Here is a 12,622-nt window from a genome sequence, read left to right on the forward strand (position 1 = left end):
GTTCAACCCATGGAATAAAAGCTGAAAGTCTGCACTTCAATGGCATCTGAGTTGTTTTATTTAAAAATCACTGTAGTAATGTACAGAAACTAAATTAGGAAAAATGTGTGTCTGTCCAAATATTTATGGTCCTGACTGTAGCACAGAATCACAATAGCTAAAGAAGAAAGAATTTTGGAAGGTGAAACAGCAGCCCGTCTGCTCAGTAAAGGTTCGGGAAGATTACAAAACAACAGCAGTGCCCGTTGTCTACCTCCAGACTAGGTTGTTCTCATACTGAGCCATGTTCATAGACTGGTTAATTGTATAAAGTCCTCAACAGGACAACTCTAAGCTTGCCAACATTCCATCAGTCATCATGATGGATAATTGCAAGTAATTGACAAATAATAGTGCATGGTGAATGAAGTGTGAAAGTGGCTCAACTAGACTTTATGACAGCTTCTCAGCATTAGCCTGCTTGGTTTACTTATTTCTATACTTACTTAAACTTTTGCTGAGGTGACAAACAAAAATATGCTGTGTCGTGTTGATTTTAAAATGCCCTTCTTTTTAGAGTAGGGCCAAGCCCCACCTTCTGTTCCCGAATTTGACACAATCCTACCCCATGTTGCAGTTCCACAAAAGACCACTGGAGGCAGGCCCTAAAGGGAGCAATTCTTTTATCTGACTTCCATGTTAAAAAGTCAGATTTAACACTAAAAAACAGCTCATTTATAGTGTCTTTTATACTTATTGCTTTGTTTTCCATTCATGACAACTGTGGGAGTTGTCACACTCTTTTATACTAGAGCTTTAGCTCAAGTGTTTACATTGTTTTTGACTAACCTTAATCTTCAACTGTTTACGCAATTAACATCAATCTAGCAGATTCTGAAACAAAGAAAAGCAGCCTTGTTCAGATAGTTAACACTTTACATTAGATAAGAGTTGCATAGCTGACCCTTTTCTCTGAGCCATAATCCATTGGAATTACATTGATCGCGTGAACAGTTGAAGAGTTACAGAAACAGAAGTACAAAGAACATGTGTTACTTATGTATTGCCAGTGACATTTAAAATGTTAAAGTGTTAATCCGTGTCAGAGCACAAAACCTTACCCTTTTACACTGGAACTTTTGTTCCAGTGTTGACATTCTTTGGACCACTGTAACTCTTCAACCTTTGACACAATGATCGTAATTCCAATTGATTCTGAGGTTGAGAAAAGCAGCCTTGCGCTGATATGCAACAGTAATGTGAAGTGTTTACGCAATCAACGTAAATCAGCTGATTGTGTCGCGAACAAAAGTGGCTTTGTACAGGTATGCAACACTTTACAAACATAAAGTATGGCATTACGGTACAAAGCCAGTATGAAAAGCCGCTTTCCTCAGTTGATTCACGTTGATCGCGTAAACTGTCAAAGATTTGCGCCACACAGCGTGTTATGTCAATGTTGCCGATGATATCTCAAATTTTAAAGGGTTAAGAAAAGACATTTTTTAAAAAGTTGTCTGAAAAGTTTTTTTTAAAGCTAATATTTATACAACAAAATGTGTGATAGAAGATGTCAGAGAACTCACTAGAGAGGGACCACAGCTAGATAGGACTATGCCCAAATAGAAGTTGTCAGGAATAAAGAAATTATCTCCAATACCCTGGAAACAATTCCTGCAATTCTAGCGTGGAGAGTGTGACCTTTTTTAACTCTTGACCTAAGTTTTGATACCCCAATAAAGGATACACATGAACAATTTCAGACACTACACACACTATTGCACGAGGAAGAGCTTGAAATATGAGCACTTGAAGGAATGCTGCCCTTCTGACTACATATTTTACTACACTGGCACACAAACACATCAATGAGATACTTTCTCTACAAGACTCCAAGCAAAACCATTTATATATATATATATATATATATATTTGTGTGTGTGTGTGTGTGTGTGTGTGTGTGTGTGTGTGTGTGTGTGTGTGTGTGTGTAAACTTCATTTTAGTACCAGAGATTAGGCCCTAATCATAAAAATATTTATTCACCACAAGAGAAGGCTTTGTGTCCATTACATGCAAAGTTTCCTTTAGCACTTCAGCAGTTCTTGGAAACAAGAAATAAATATACTTAACAACCACATATTTTTTAAAGAAGGTGAGTGACTACAACTTATTTATAAGTGATGGCTCCTAGTTTGTGCCACTAAGAGCAGGCAGTTTGTTCTGTGTGTCGAGCCCCCACCTTTCATTCGTAGGCGCCAGTCATTTGGAGACTGTGACAACGTGAGTGCTTCCTCATCACACTAGTAGGGCAAATTATCAGCTGTTCTTCAGATATTAATGAGATATTTTTTGGGACTATAAAATTAAATCACATTTCCAATTCAATCATGAGATGACAAAAACCAAAATTGGGCTTACATTGTAGTACCTGGTTGTAATTTGGGCTTGAATTCTGAATTTCGATCATACAAGATAAGTTTCTCTAAAGCAAAAAACACTTTCTCAGGAGAGAAGCCTTAATCTTTAATGCTTATAGAGCAGAGAGGAAATTGTTACAACTAATTGACACATGCACCGATTTCCAATGTACCGTTGTTTGAAATATTTACAGCTAAAGGAAGAGATTATTTGAGCAATCTAATAATAAATAAGACAAGACCATCAGTGATGTCAATAAATCTGCATGGGCACATAGTTGTCCAGAATCCCAAATATTTAAATGTTGAAACTCAAGCAACACTACTAGAGCAAAAAAGTTAATATTAGCCATGCCACACTTGATGTTGTTTTTGCTGGCTTGTTCCACACCAACTTTTTAACATAACCAATGACAGTAAATCTCTGCTTGCTGATAATAAACACAAAAAAGGGACAAGAACCAGCTGCATTTTTGTTGATGCATTTTGTTTAATTTTTCAGCATTTAAAAAGGTTTCCTGCTGGACCAAACCAGGATGTGCAAAAATTTTTTTAAGTCCAATCATATCATTTAGGTTTTCCTAGATTATGTTGATAAAAGTTAGCGTTCATCCAGGTGGCATCTTGAAGTTGAATCATGGCATCAGGACTTAAAGCGTTCTTTGTTTGAAATATTTCACTGGCAGCAAATCCATGTGAAAGAATATATCCTTGTTTTCATCTGTAGTATTGTTATAATCTGTTTCAATCAATTTATATTTTTCAATGAGGCTGCATAACACAATGTTACACTGCATTAGACACCAGGTCTCCGCTGAAAGGTCTGCTTTTTACGGTGGCCCTGAAGTGCAAAGCATTCAACAAATCACTCGATACAAAAACATTTTTAAGATCACAACAACAATTAAAAAAAAAAAAAAAATTTAAAAAGCAGCATTACATTTTAGAAAACAAAACAAAATTTCAAAAAACCAAAACTCGAAAAACAAAAATGACAAAAAAAAAACATTTCAGAAAACAAAATTAATTTCCAGGAAAAAAAAGAAATATTAAAAAATGAAAACATTTCAGAAAAAAAATAATTTCCAGAAAAAAAATGAATTATTAAAAAATGAAAAACATTTCAGAAAAAAAATGAAATTTTAAAAAATGAAAAACATTTCAGAACACAGAATGAATTTCCAGAAAACAAAACGAAATCTTCAAAAATGAAAAACATTTCCAAACCTGAAGAGGCAGGTTCTATGGGACAACGCTGATTGGATGATGATTTTTGTCAATCATTTGAACTGAAAAGTATTTTAAATGAAGCGATGCCGGATTTTATCGTCCAAACAACAATGTACTATAATAATCCACGTATTTCCCATTTATATATCAAATAAAAAATGCAGCAAACTGTTAATGAACTTTAAAAAAAAAATTTTAACATTTCGCCTGACACACGGTCACCCGGAAGTAATTTGTGAGCACTTTTACTTTGAACGCTGTGCGCTAATGTCTACGGCTGCGAGGTTCACGCTGTCAATCATCTTTAGGTAAGAATCAAGTCTGTGATCTTTTCTTTTGTCAGTCACATGTCTCTAAGGATGTTAATTTTAGGATGTTAAAGTGCTGTTTTGAAAAGATAATTTCCTTTTATCTTGCGCATGCGCAAAAGGAACCCGATGGAGACGAACCGTCTTCACATGATAGCCGTTCCCGTTTTCGGTGACAACATGAGAGAAAAAGCTCCGAGCCAGCCTGATTCTGTGATTTATACAGTAATTACATGGCATCAGTGTTGCTAAAAATCGACTTTAAGACTGAAATCAGTAAACAAGTTCTTATGGGAAATAATATTTAAGTGCATTGTATATTTTTGAACCATGCATATACACATATACTGAAACTTAAAAATGAACTTTAAAAGTTTATAAAATACTTAATTGAATTAACATGTGATATTTCTGCAGGTGAAGTTACTCAAAGCGAAGTTCCAGAAAGGTTTGTGCTGCAGAAGAACAGATGGCAGCTCTACATGGGAATTCAAAAAGACTAAAGTCATTCATATCATTGTGCAGTGTACAGGCAAGTCACCATGATTTATGTGCAATGTAATCAATAAATATTATTTAACCTTAATATCTAATTTTTTTTTTTAAATTGCAGGTCCTTTAAAAAAAAGTCTTTAACCTGCTGCATAAGCCTGATTAGTTGTAAATGATGCAGTGGGGAGTGAAAAACGAAGCACAATTCCTGGCTTTAGCGTCGGGCTGATGATCTGGAAATCACATCTATGAGGAATCGCATCAAACACTTGTACAACTCCAAACAACTTAATGTTCCTTTAAGCAAAACTCCAGTTTAAAATGTTCATATTAGGCTTGCTTCATTTAGGAGTTTTTCCATGTTTACCATTTTAGGTTTTAAAGGTGTATTAACAAAGATGATGTTTGATTTTCAAAGCTGTTGTTTATAAATGTTTCTTTGTCAATGAAAAAACTGAATGCTGACGTGAGGATTGTAATAATGGATATGAAAATAAACAAATTTGTTTCATAGCAATGCAGTATATTTATTGAAAACTTAACATGAATACGTTATTCAGTAAAAGAAACAAAGAAACGGTTGTGGATTTTCCTTTATGGGCTTCTTCATGCAGTCAATCAAATGTTGTGCTTACAATCAGCATTAACTCAGCGTACCTGTCAGTCACATTTATTAGAGGAAAAAATGCATCTGGGAAAGTCTGTTTGTGCTTAACAACTATATCAAAAAGAGTCATGTCAGGGAAGGTTTGTCCAAATTGCTGCTCAGCATCACATCCAGAGGAAGATGCACAGGTAAGGGACCCCAGTTCCTGCTCGTACATGCTTGCAGCTTCCTCTGCACTGGACTCCAGCGCCATTGAAATCCCTGACGGAAATAAATTAATAAATTAAAAATTCCTGACAGAAAAACATCAGCTGCCGTTCATCTTTCATTCAGGAAAAAGTTGAGTTCATCAAAATGAGGAGAAAATGGGTTAAACCAGAAATTCATTAGGGAGGGGTCAAAACACCAAACTCAGAATAAAATACATTATTTCAGTCTTATAAAAATACATTCTAAAACACTTTGGTATTCCTCCTCTGCCTGAAAGACTAAATTTTTTTTATAAGATTTTTTTTAGACTAAAGACTTTGCCACCGTTAGTTACACACCTGGACGTGTCTGATGATGTGCACATCCAGTCATTTACTGTCATGTTTCTGTGCACTGACACACTCTAAAGTCACAGATCTTAATAGTGTGAATAAGAAGCATTCATAAATGTTATTCTGAGACACAAACTGCTGCAGTTTACCTGACAGCTTTGCTGATTTATGCTGCTGGTACACCTGTCTGAGAATCCTGCCCACGTGACCCCCCTCTCCAGCTGATGAGGTAACCTGTCATTAACGTATGACTGAAGGATCTTGGATCTGTCTGTAAACACCCATCTAGAAATCACGTTTAACGCTACATTTATTAGATCAAACAAATGTGCCTCCATACCTTATCTGTGGATGGCGGGACTGCATTTCCTGATGTGCGCCGTCTTTAACACCCGTTTCTTCGCAGCTGCTGCTTTAGACAGAATCCTCTCACGACATTTCGAAACATTTGTAAACCTGGTTGGTGTTGATATTTCTGCGTGCGTTCTGTGATCACATCCGCTAAATATTCAAAGATTAACGTTTATGTTAACGTTTTACCGTCCCTTTCTTTGTTTACCTGCAGAACGGACGTCATCCACACAAACTACTTCCGGGTGACCGCTCTGCTTCAGACGAAATATTAAAAAAATAATTTAAACCTTCATTATCTATTTGCTGCATTTTTGATTTAATATGTAAATGGGAAATACGTGGATTATTATAGTACATTGTTGTTTGGACGATAAAATCCGTCATCGCTTCATTTAAAATACTTTTCAGTTCAAATGATTGACAAAAATCATCATCCAATCAGCGTTGTCCCATAGTACCTGCTTCTTCCGGTTTGGAAATGTTTTTCATTTTTGAAGATTTCGTTTTGTTTTCTGGAAATTCATTCTGTGTTCTGAAATGTTTTTCATTTTTTAAAATTTCATTTTTTTTCTGAAATGTTTTTCATTTTTTTGTATTTCATTTTGTTTTCTGGAAATTATTTTTTTTCCTGAAATGTTTTAATTTTGTAATATTTCTTTTTTTTTTCTGGAAATTAATTTTGTTTTCTGAAATCTTTTTTTCTTTTTTATGTTTTGGTTTCTGAAATTTTGTTTTGTTTTCTAAAATGTAATACTGCTTTTTAAATTGTTGCTGTGATCTTAAAAATGTTTTTGTATCGAGTGATTTGTTTAATGGTTTGCACTTCAGGGCCACCGTAGCTTTTGCTTAAGATGCTTTAAAAGTTGTAAATCACCTGTGTCCTGTAAATCCTGTAAATTAGAAAGTTAGACTACCAGAAAGTGGTTCATGGTTCATGTGGGCATCCTACAAGCACTTGCATATCACTGGCACACCCAGTGTAAGTGGAATTCACACAGGATCAGTGAGGGACCAGTACTTACACCTCATTGACGATTATAGGGAAACTACGAAAGCATCACCCGTATGCCATAAGTGTGTACAACTTACAAATACTTCACGATACACTTACCACACGAACAGCAATTGTACATTCCATTCTCATGACGACCTTTGAGGTGGCCATACGAGCCTCAAGGGAACTGCAAGACACACCCTGGCTCAGCTTAAGATGCAACCACTCCTCTCTATGACCCTCAATTGGCCCGGACAACTCAAAAATCCACAGCATCCATATTGGTCAACCGCTCATATAGGTGCATGTGACTAAGGCTTAACATTGTTTATAAGTTGTCATTTTATCTAAGAAAAAAAGATAATTACATATGTAGTCTTGAAAATAAAAAAAGAAAATGAGATATCTCAAGAAATGGAAGGACCATGACCTTTGGCGTTGAGTAAATTGAGTGACTCAAGACCACAAAGTAAAAAAAACTTTGTAGAACTGTTTTCAATTTCCCCAATAAGGGGGGCTCTGAGCAATGTAAGCATAGGTAATGTCACTTGTTCAATCAATATCTAGTCAGCCTTTAAGCAAAAGCTATACATCTTTTTTAGAGGCCAGAATTCTTATTGTGACAATTAAGATAAGTTTAGGCTATTGGTTTTAGCTTACAAACAAGTTCAATTTTCTATTTCCCTATTAAGTTATTTTTAGATCATTGATCCCTTAGGGCTAAGTAATTACAAGAGAAATGTCTCACTTTCAACTAAAACAAACACTTCTCAGATCTAGAAGTAAACAAGTTGAAGCAAGTTCAATAGATGCAAACGATTTGACCGTTTTATGTGCAATTCGAGGGAAAAGTGTTACGAAAAGGCTTTCCTAAAAGCACTAGTGATAAGAATACAGAGGGGACATGGGGTAAATATTGGGCAATCCAGTTTTCCCAAACACACAACCAACAGTGATGTTGTGCTGGTTAGTGGTCTGAGAGGAGTCATAAAGAAGGAGACTGAACAAAGATTGCTAACAATGTGACTGAACAAAGATATCTGGGTGACCATCTCATTTCAGTTTGACAAAGAGGGTGTTTGACTGTTTACTCTGTACCTCTTCAAAGAATGAATAAGACACTCATTTACTTAAAATATTTAGGTAGATAGATTTGCTTTTATTGTCATTGTCCATTGCACAATGAAATTTACCATCAGGCTCATTGATGTCAAACTTATAATATGTAATTGATCCTTAAAAAGATTAAAACAGTTATAGATACATTTTTAATCCAGCAACAGCAGGGTTCCGTTTTCTGTTGACCTGATTGACGATACAAGGTCAAACATTAAAAGGGTCATATTGTCTTTAAAAACTTCTAAAAGATGGACAACTTTAAGGTAGCATTTCCCAATTTCCTTTTGTTTTTCGGCTCATCTTTTTTAGGTTGTCACATTTTCTATTTGTATACTTGTGAAAGGATCTTAGGCAGGATTTTTACGCTTAAGACAACTTTTCATATCTAGTACTGATTATCTACTAGTATAAAAATTGATCACTAAATTACTTTATTTAAAGGTCTTACAACTTCTCAAATAAAGTTTTCAAAAGGAAAAAGTATACAGCCAAAAAAAACTGGGTATGTGTCTCTACAATCACCACAAACCATATGCTATGGCATTGTTTGCAGTTAAACTGACTGCTTAGTTGTTTAAACAACTTTGGCAAAGTTGCATAATAGTAAATGACGATACAGTTATACTTAAAGATAAAGTTGCCAATTTTGAGAGGAAAGACAATGTTGACATTTTTGGATTTATTATCAATAATAAGCTAATTTACAGGATAGGACATTTACATGTAAACACACTTTTCTCCTTAAGGACAGAATAAGATTATTTTTACAATTCCGAATAAGACATAAAATATTACAATTTAACTTAAAGTAATCTTTTGTGAACACATTATTTGAAGCGACAATGTTTTAAAAACCCAGGTCAACTGGGTTTATAAAAGTGTAATATACCCTCATTATAAACATTTAACTGCAATGTTGTGGGCCTCCAGAATGCTTTTCTTATTTTATTTGTAACATCAAGCCGCTCCTGACAAGTGAGAGTGGTTGCCACAGAAACATGACTCAAACCAACCCAGACCAATCATTGCTTCCTGACAATTTTTGGTTCCAACATGTCGGCGTCTGAACTGTAAAAAAAAATGGCAGCTGATCTAACTTAAGTTTGTTGGAGCTGGAAGTGAAATCATTTTCTATGGTTGACGTCACACTTCTCATATAGAGTCAATGGTTGGATCAATAAGTTCTTCATGCTGGTGGTGACAACACATTCAACTACAGCCTCTTTATCACTGCAATGTTTAGTTTCTGTAACCCTTCATCAATCAGATAAGAAAATACCCAACACTCAGAAACACAAACTGCAATTTAAACCACCCACCATGTTCACACATTCTAATACAACAAAGGCTTATTGTATCCCAATCTCATGAGGTTAGTGTGCTTTACTTTGTTAATTAGCGGGCAAATTCATACACTGAGATATTTGTCTTCACTTTTATCATACAGTTAGAGGTGGAAGACCTTTCATGGCTCAAGGCAACAAAACGTCCTCTCTGACCTGGAATAAACAAAAAATATTTTTATCTGCACACTTATTTTGTTATTTTATGTTATGTTATTTTTATCATAAAAAATGTACTGTTAAGTGAGAACTAATGTCTATATACAACTATATTTCCCAATTGAGCTTTCAAATGGTAGATGAAATCTTGTGCTGAAGATCTGATACATTTTTGAAAGGGTTTACGGAGAGTTTTGACATCCGTTTTTCACCTAAAATGGAATTCTGTTTGAAAATTGTTGAAGCTTTGAAGAAAGTATTGACTAGAAGCGGGAAAAGAGCCTTTGTTTTATGTAAGAAATACACCATTCTAATCCCATTTGTGAGAAAAGAACATGGACAATTTTTTTAGTCACATTCCTCTGTAAAACATCAGTAGGCAAAACTCGAAGTATCCTGGAAGCAAGGAAAAAAAAAGGTCACTGCTAACAAACTTGGACAGAGAACAGATTTTCCAGGCCCCAATTATAGCAGAAAAATCTCCAAGCTTAGTCCAGCAGAAAAATGATGGAGACAGCAGTGCCGTGTAATCACAAAGCAGCAGTGTCATGAGTGTTCAAATGTGAACCAGGCTGATCAAAGTATCAGCAGTAACTGCCTTGCTTTCTTTCCCATACCGAAGAACTTCACACCTCGTCAGTAAGGACCACCGCGTCTGTACACAGACCAAGATGTTCTTAAAAAGAAAGCCCACGTCAAATATAAAGGCCTAAAGCTACGTTCACAATGGGTATGTGGCACATGTTGAAGAATGTGCGTTCAAGAAGGCATGTTCTAGAATCCAAGTTCTTCTACGCGTTTCGCACATAATGTTCCCATTGGACAGCCGCTACCCAATACTAGCACATGTACCTGCAGTTGGTGCAAAATGTTGAAGCGGTCCAAATCTAACAAATCTTACTTTCACAGCTCTATTCTAATACATGAAAGACTTGGTATCATATAACTCCAATAGGGGAAAAAAACAAAATTATACATTTCTTCCTCCATAATCAATTTTCAAACAGTTGGCTCTTCCGTGAATGAAAAGGGACACCGCCCATACGTTACTACCAAATCTGAGTCCCTCATTGGTCAAAATACAACTAGTTTAACTTTCAGCGCGCATTCAATGGAAGTGTGCTTTGTATGTCGAGCCCGAAAACAGTATTTAAAACTTGCATAAAGATGTGTTAATACAAGAGTTTTGAACGAAGAAGCTCGAAACTCACATATAAGCTTTTACATAGACTTTTCATCGAAAGTGGTCGCTTGAACACACGTTGCCAAGGCCAGTGTGAATGTAGCTTTAAAAGGTAAACCCTTATGTTACTGCTACTTCATCTCCCAGAAAAAGTTGCCAGATTATGACAAATTACCTTCCAGATGGTTTACATACCACACAGGTGGGACACACAAACCGTATTTTTTTTTTGCTCCAAAAGCTTTGAGTCATGCTCAGTAGATTTTGACTACTACCACAGCTATTAATTTTCTTCCTTGTGCCTTTCAAATAAACTTCTGTTGATAAAAGTAACAGTATCTAACACAGTAGAACTGTAGGCTGATTAAGAGTACAAAGACAGTACAAAGATGAAATCAATAACTTTTCAACAAGCCCTTGAATGAAAAACAAAGAAATTTCATATGGTAGAGAAAGTTATATTTTTACATGGTTAAAACATGCAAAACCAGTATGACAGCCTAACATAAAAACATGGGGGGAAAGCCATGAGTGGCTTGTTACACCTTGGTGTGTGTGCATGTAAGTATTGTACTGCTGGGAACTACCAGGCCTGTAATTATAGCTTAGTGAGAGTAAAGCTGATAGCCAAAGCCTGACAAGATGAAAATCATTGAGAATAGATGCACAAGAAAAGGAGATGGTATACAGCTAAACCTTTTATCAGACACTGATGTTTTTTCTTATTAAATGTGCTGTTTTCATTTCCTTCTTGATAGATATCTGATGACAAAAAATAAAACACAAAAACCTCATACATACACACATCCAAAGTTGCTAAAAATCCACAGTGGCAGTTACATTTTGTAGATATGACAAATTTTAAGGTTTCCAAGTTTTTTAAAAGTAGCTACCGTATTTTCCGCATTATCAGGCGCACCTATTATAAGGCGCACTGTCAATGAATGCTCTATTTTCAAGCTTATGTCATAGATGAGGTGCACAGAATTATTAGGCGGTGACTTTTTATCAGTCAGTCAGACTTTAATAACTGCGTTCACAGTAACTCTAGAACTTTTTTGTAGTACGTTAGCCACATGAGAAGAGTTAGCCAAGTTACCGTATTCACAATAGCTGTAACTCCCAACCTTTGTGTGCAACACATTAAAAAAATGGTTGATATCGCTAAAACAAATGTTACTGGGACGATGCCAACTCAAAACCTTTTTAGTAACTCGTGGAAAAACATCGCTACACGTTTGCCCATTAGCATATTTACAAAACACCCAACCTTATTTGCAACTCATACAACAAACAGACCGACACTTTGACAGAGTGCTATGTACTGTGTGTATATAAATAAATATAAAGTCCATCTTACATAATGGGGAGATATAACAGGCACTACTAAGAATGGGAGGCACTCAAGTGAAAATGAGACCATCTAAAATTACCATTAGGACATATCTCACAGTAAAAAGAAAGAAAATTAAGAAACATTGTACTTTAGGTGTCTATGTACTTTAGGCCATCTATTTTACAGTAGAGCATGATTCACTGAGTGCCCCAGAAACTCTTCCTTCGATGCTGCATTCTGGGACCCCATTAGGGGTGGCCGTGGGGCAGTGGTAGGGCGGTCAACCCATGATCGCAAGATTGCAGGTTCAATTCCTGCCTTGCACGCCCATGAGTCGATGCGTCCTTGGGCAAGACACTGAACCCCACCTTGCCTTTGGTGGTAGGCGGGCGCCTGTGTTCGGCAGCGGAGCTGCCACCAGTGTGTGTGACTGGGTGAATGGGACTGTGACTATAAAGTGCTTTGGGCCTTGTAGGTAGAAAAGCGCTATATAAGTATACACTATTTACCGTTAGCCTTTTCTGGAGAAATCTGTTCATTTGCAAAACACTTTTAGGA

At 36.0% G+C, this 12,622-nt stretch overlaps 1 protein-coding gene and 1 long non-coding RNA gene across 8 annotated transcripts in view; one reads left to right on the forward strand and one right to left on the reverse strand.

Annotated features, from left to right (window-relative positions):
• ctnnal1 (catenin (cadherin-associated protein), alpha-like 1) overlaps positions 1–12,622 on the reverse strand; it is a 78,682-nt gene that overhangs the window by 63,118 nt on the left and 2,942 nt on the right. The window lies entirely within an intron of this gene.
• Positions 3,858–4,687, forward strand: LOC144995333 (uncharacterized). 2 transcript variants are annotated; one of them, XR_013658897.1, is made up of 4 exons: positions 3,866–3,935; positions 4,058–4,160; positions 4,353–4,467; positions 4,549–4,687. It is a non-coding gene; the product is annotated as an uncharacterized LOC144995333 (long non-coding RNA). The 2 variants fall into 2 exon arrangements; XR_013658896.1 differs by lacking the exon at positions 4,058–4,160 and having other exon boundaries at positions 3,858–3,935.

The sequence above is a fragment of the Oryzias latipes genome, chromosome 11 (genome assembly GCF_053564925.1).
Source record: "Oryzias latipes strain Hd-rR chromosome 11, Olatipes_Hd-rR_3.1".
Classification (NCBI taxonomy): domain Eukaryota; kingdom Metazoa; phylum Chordata; class Actinopteri; order Beloniformes; family Adrianichthyidae; genus Oryzias; species Oryzias latipes.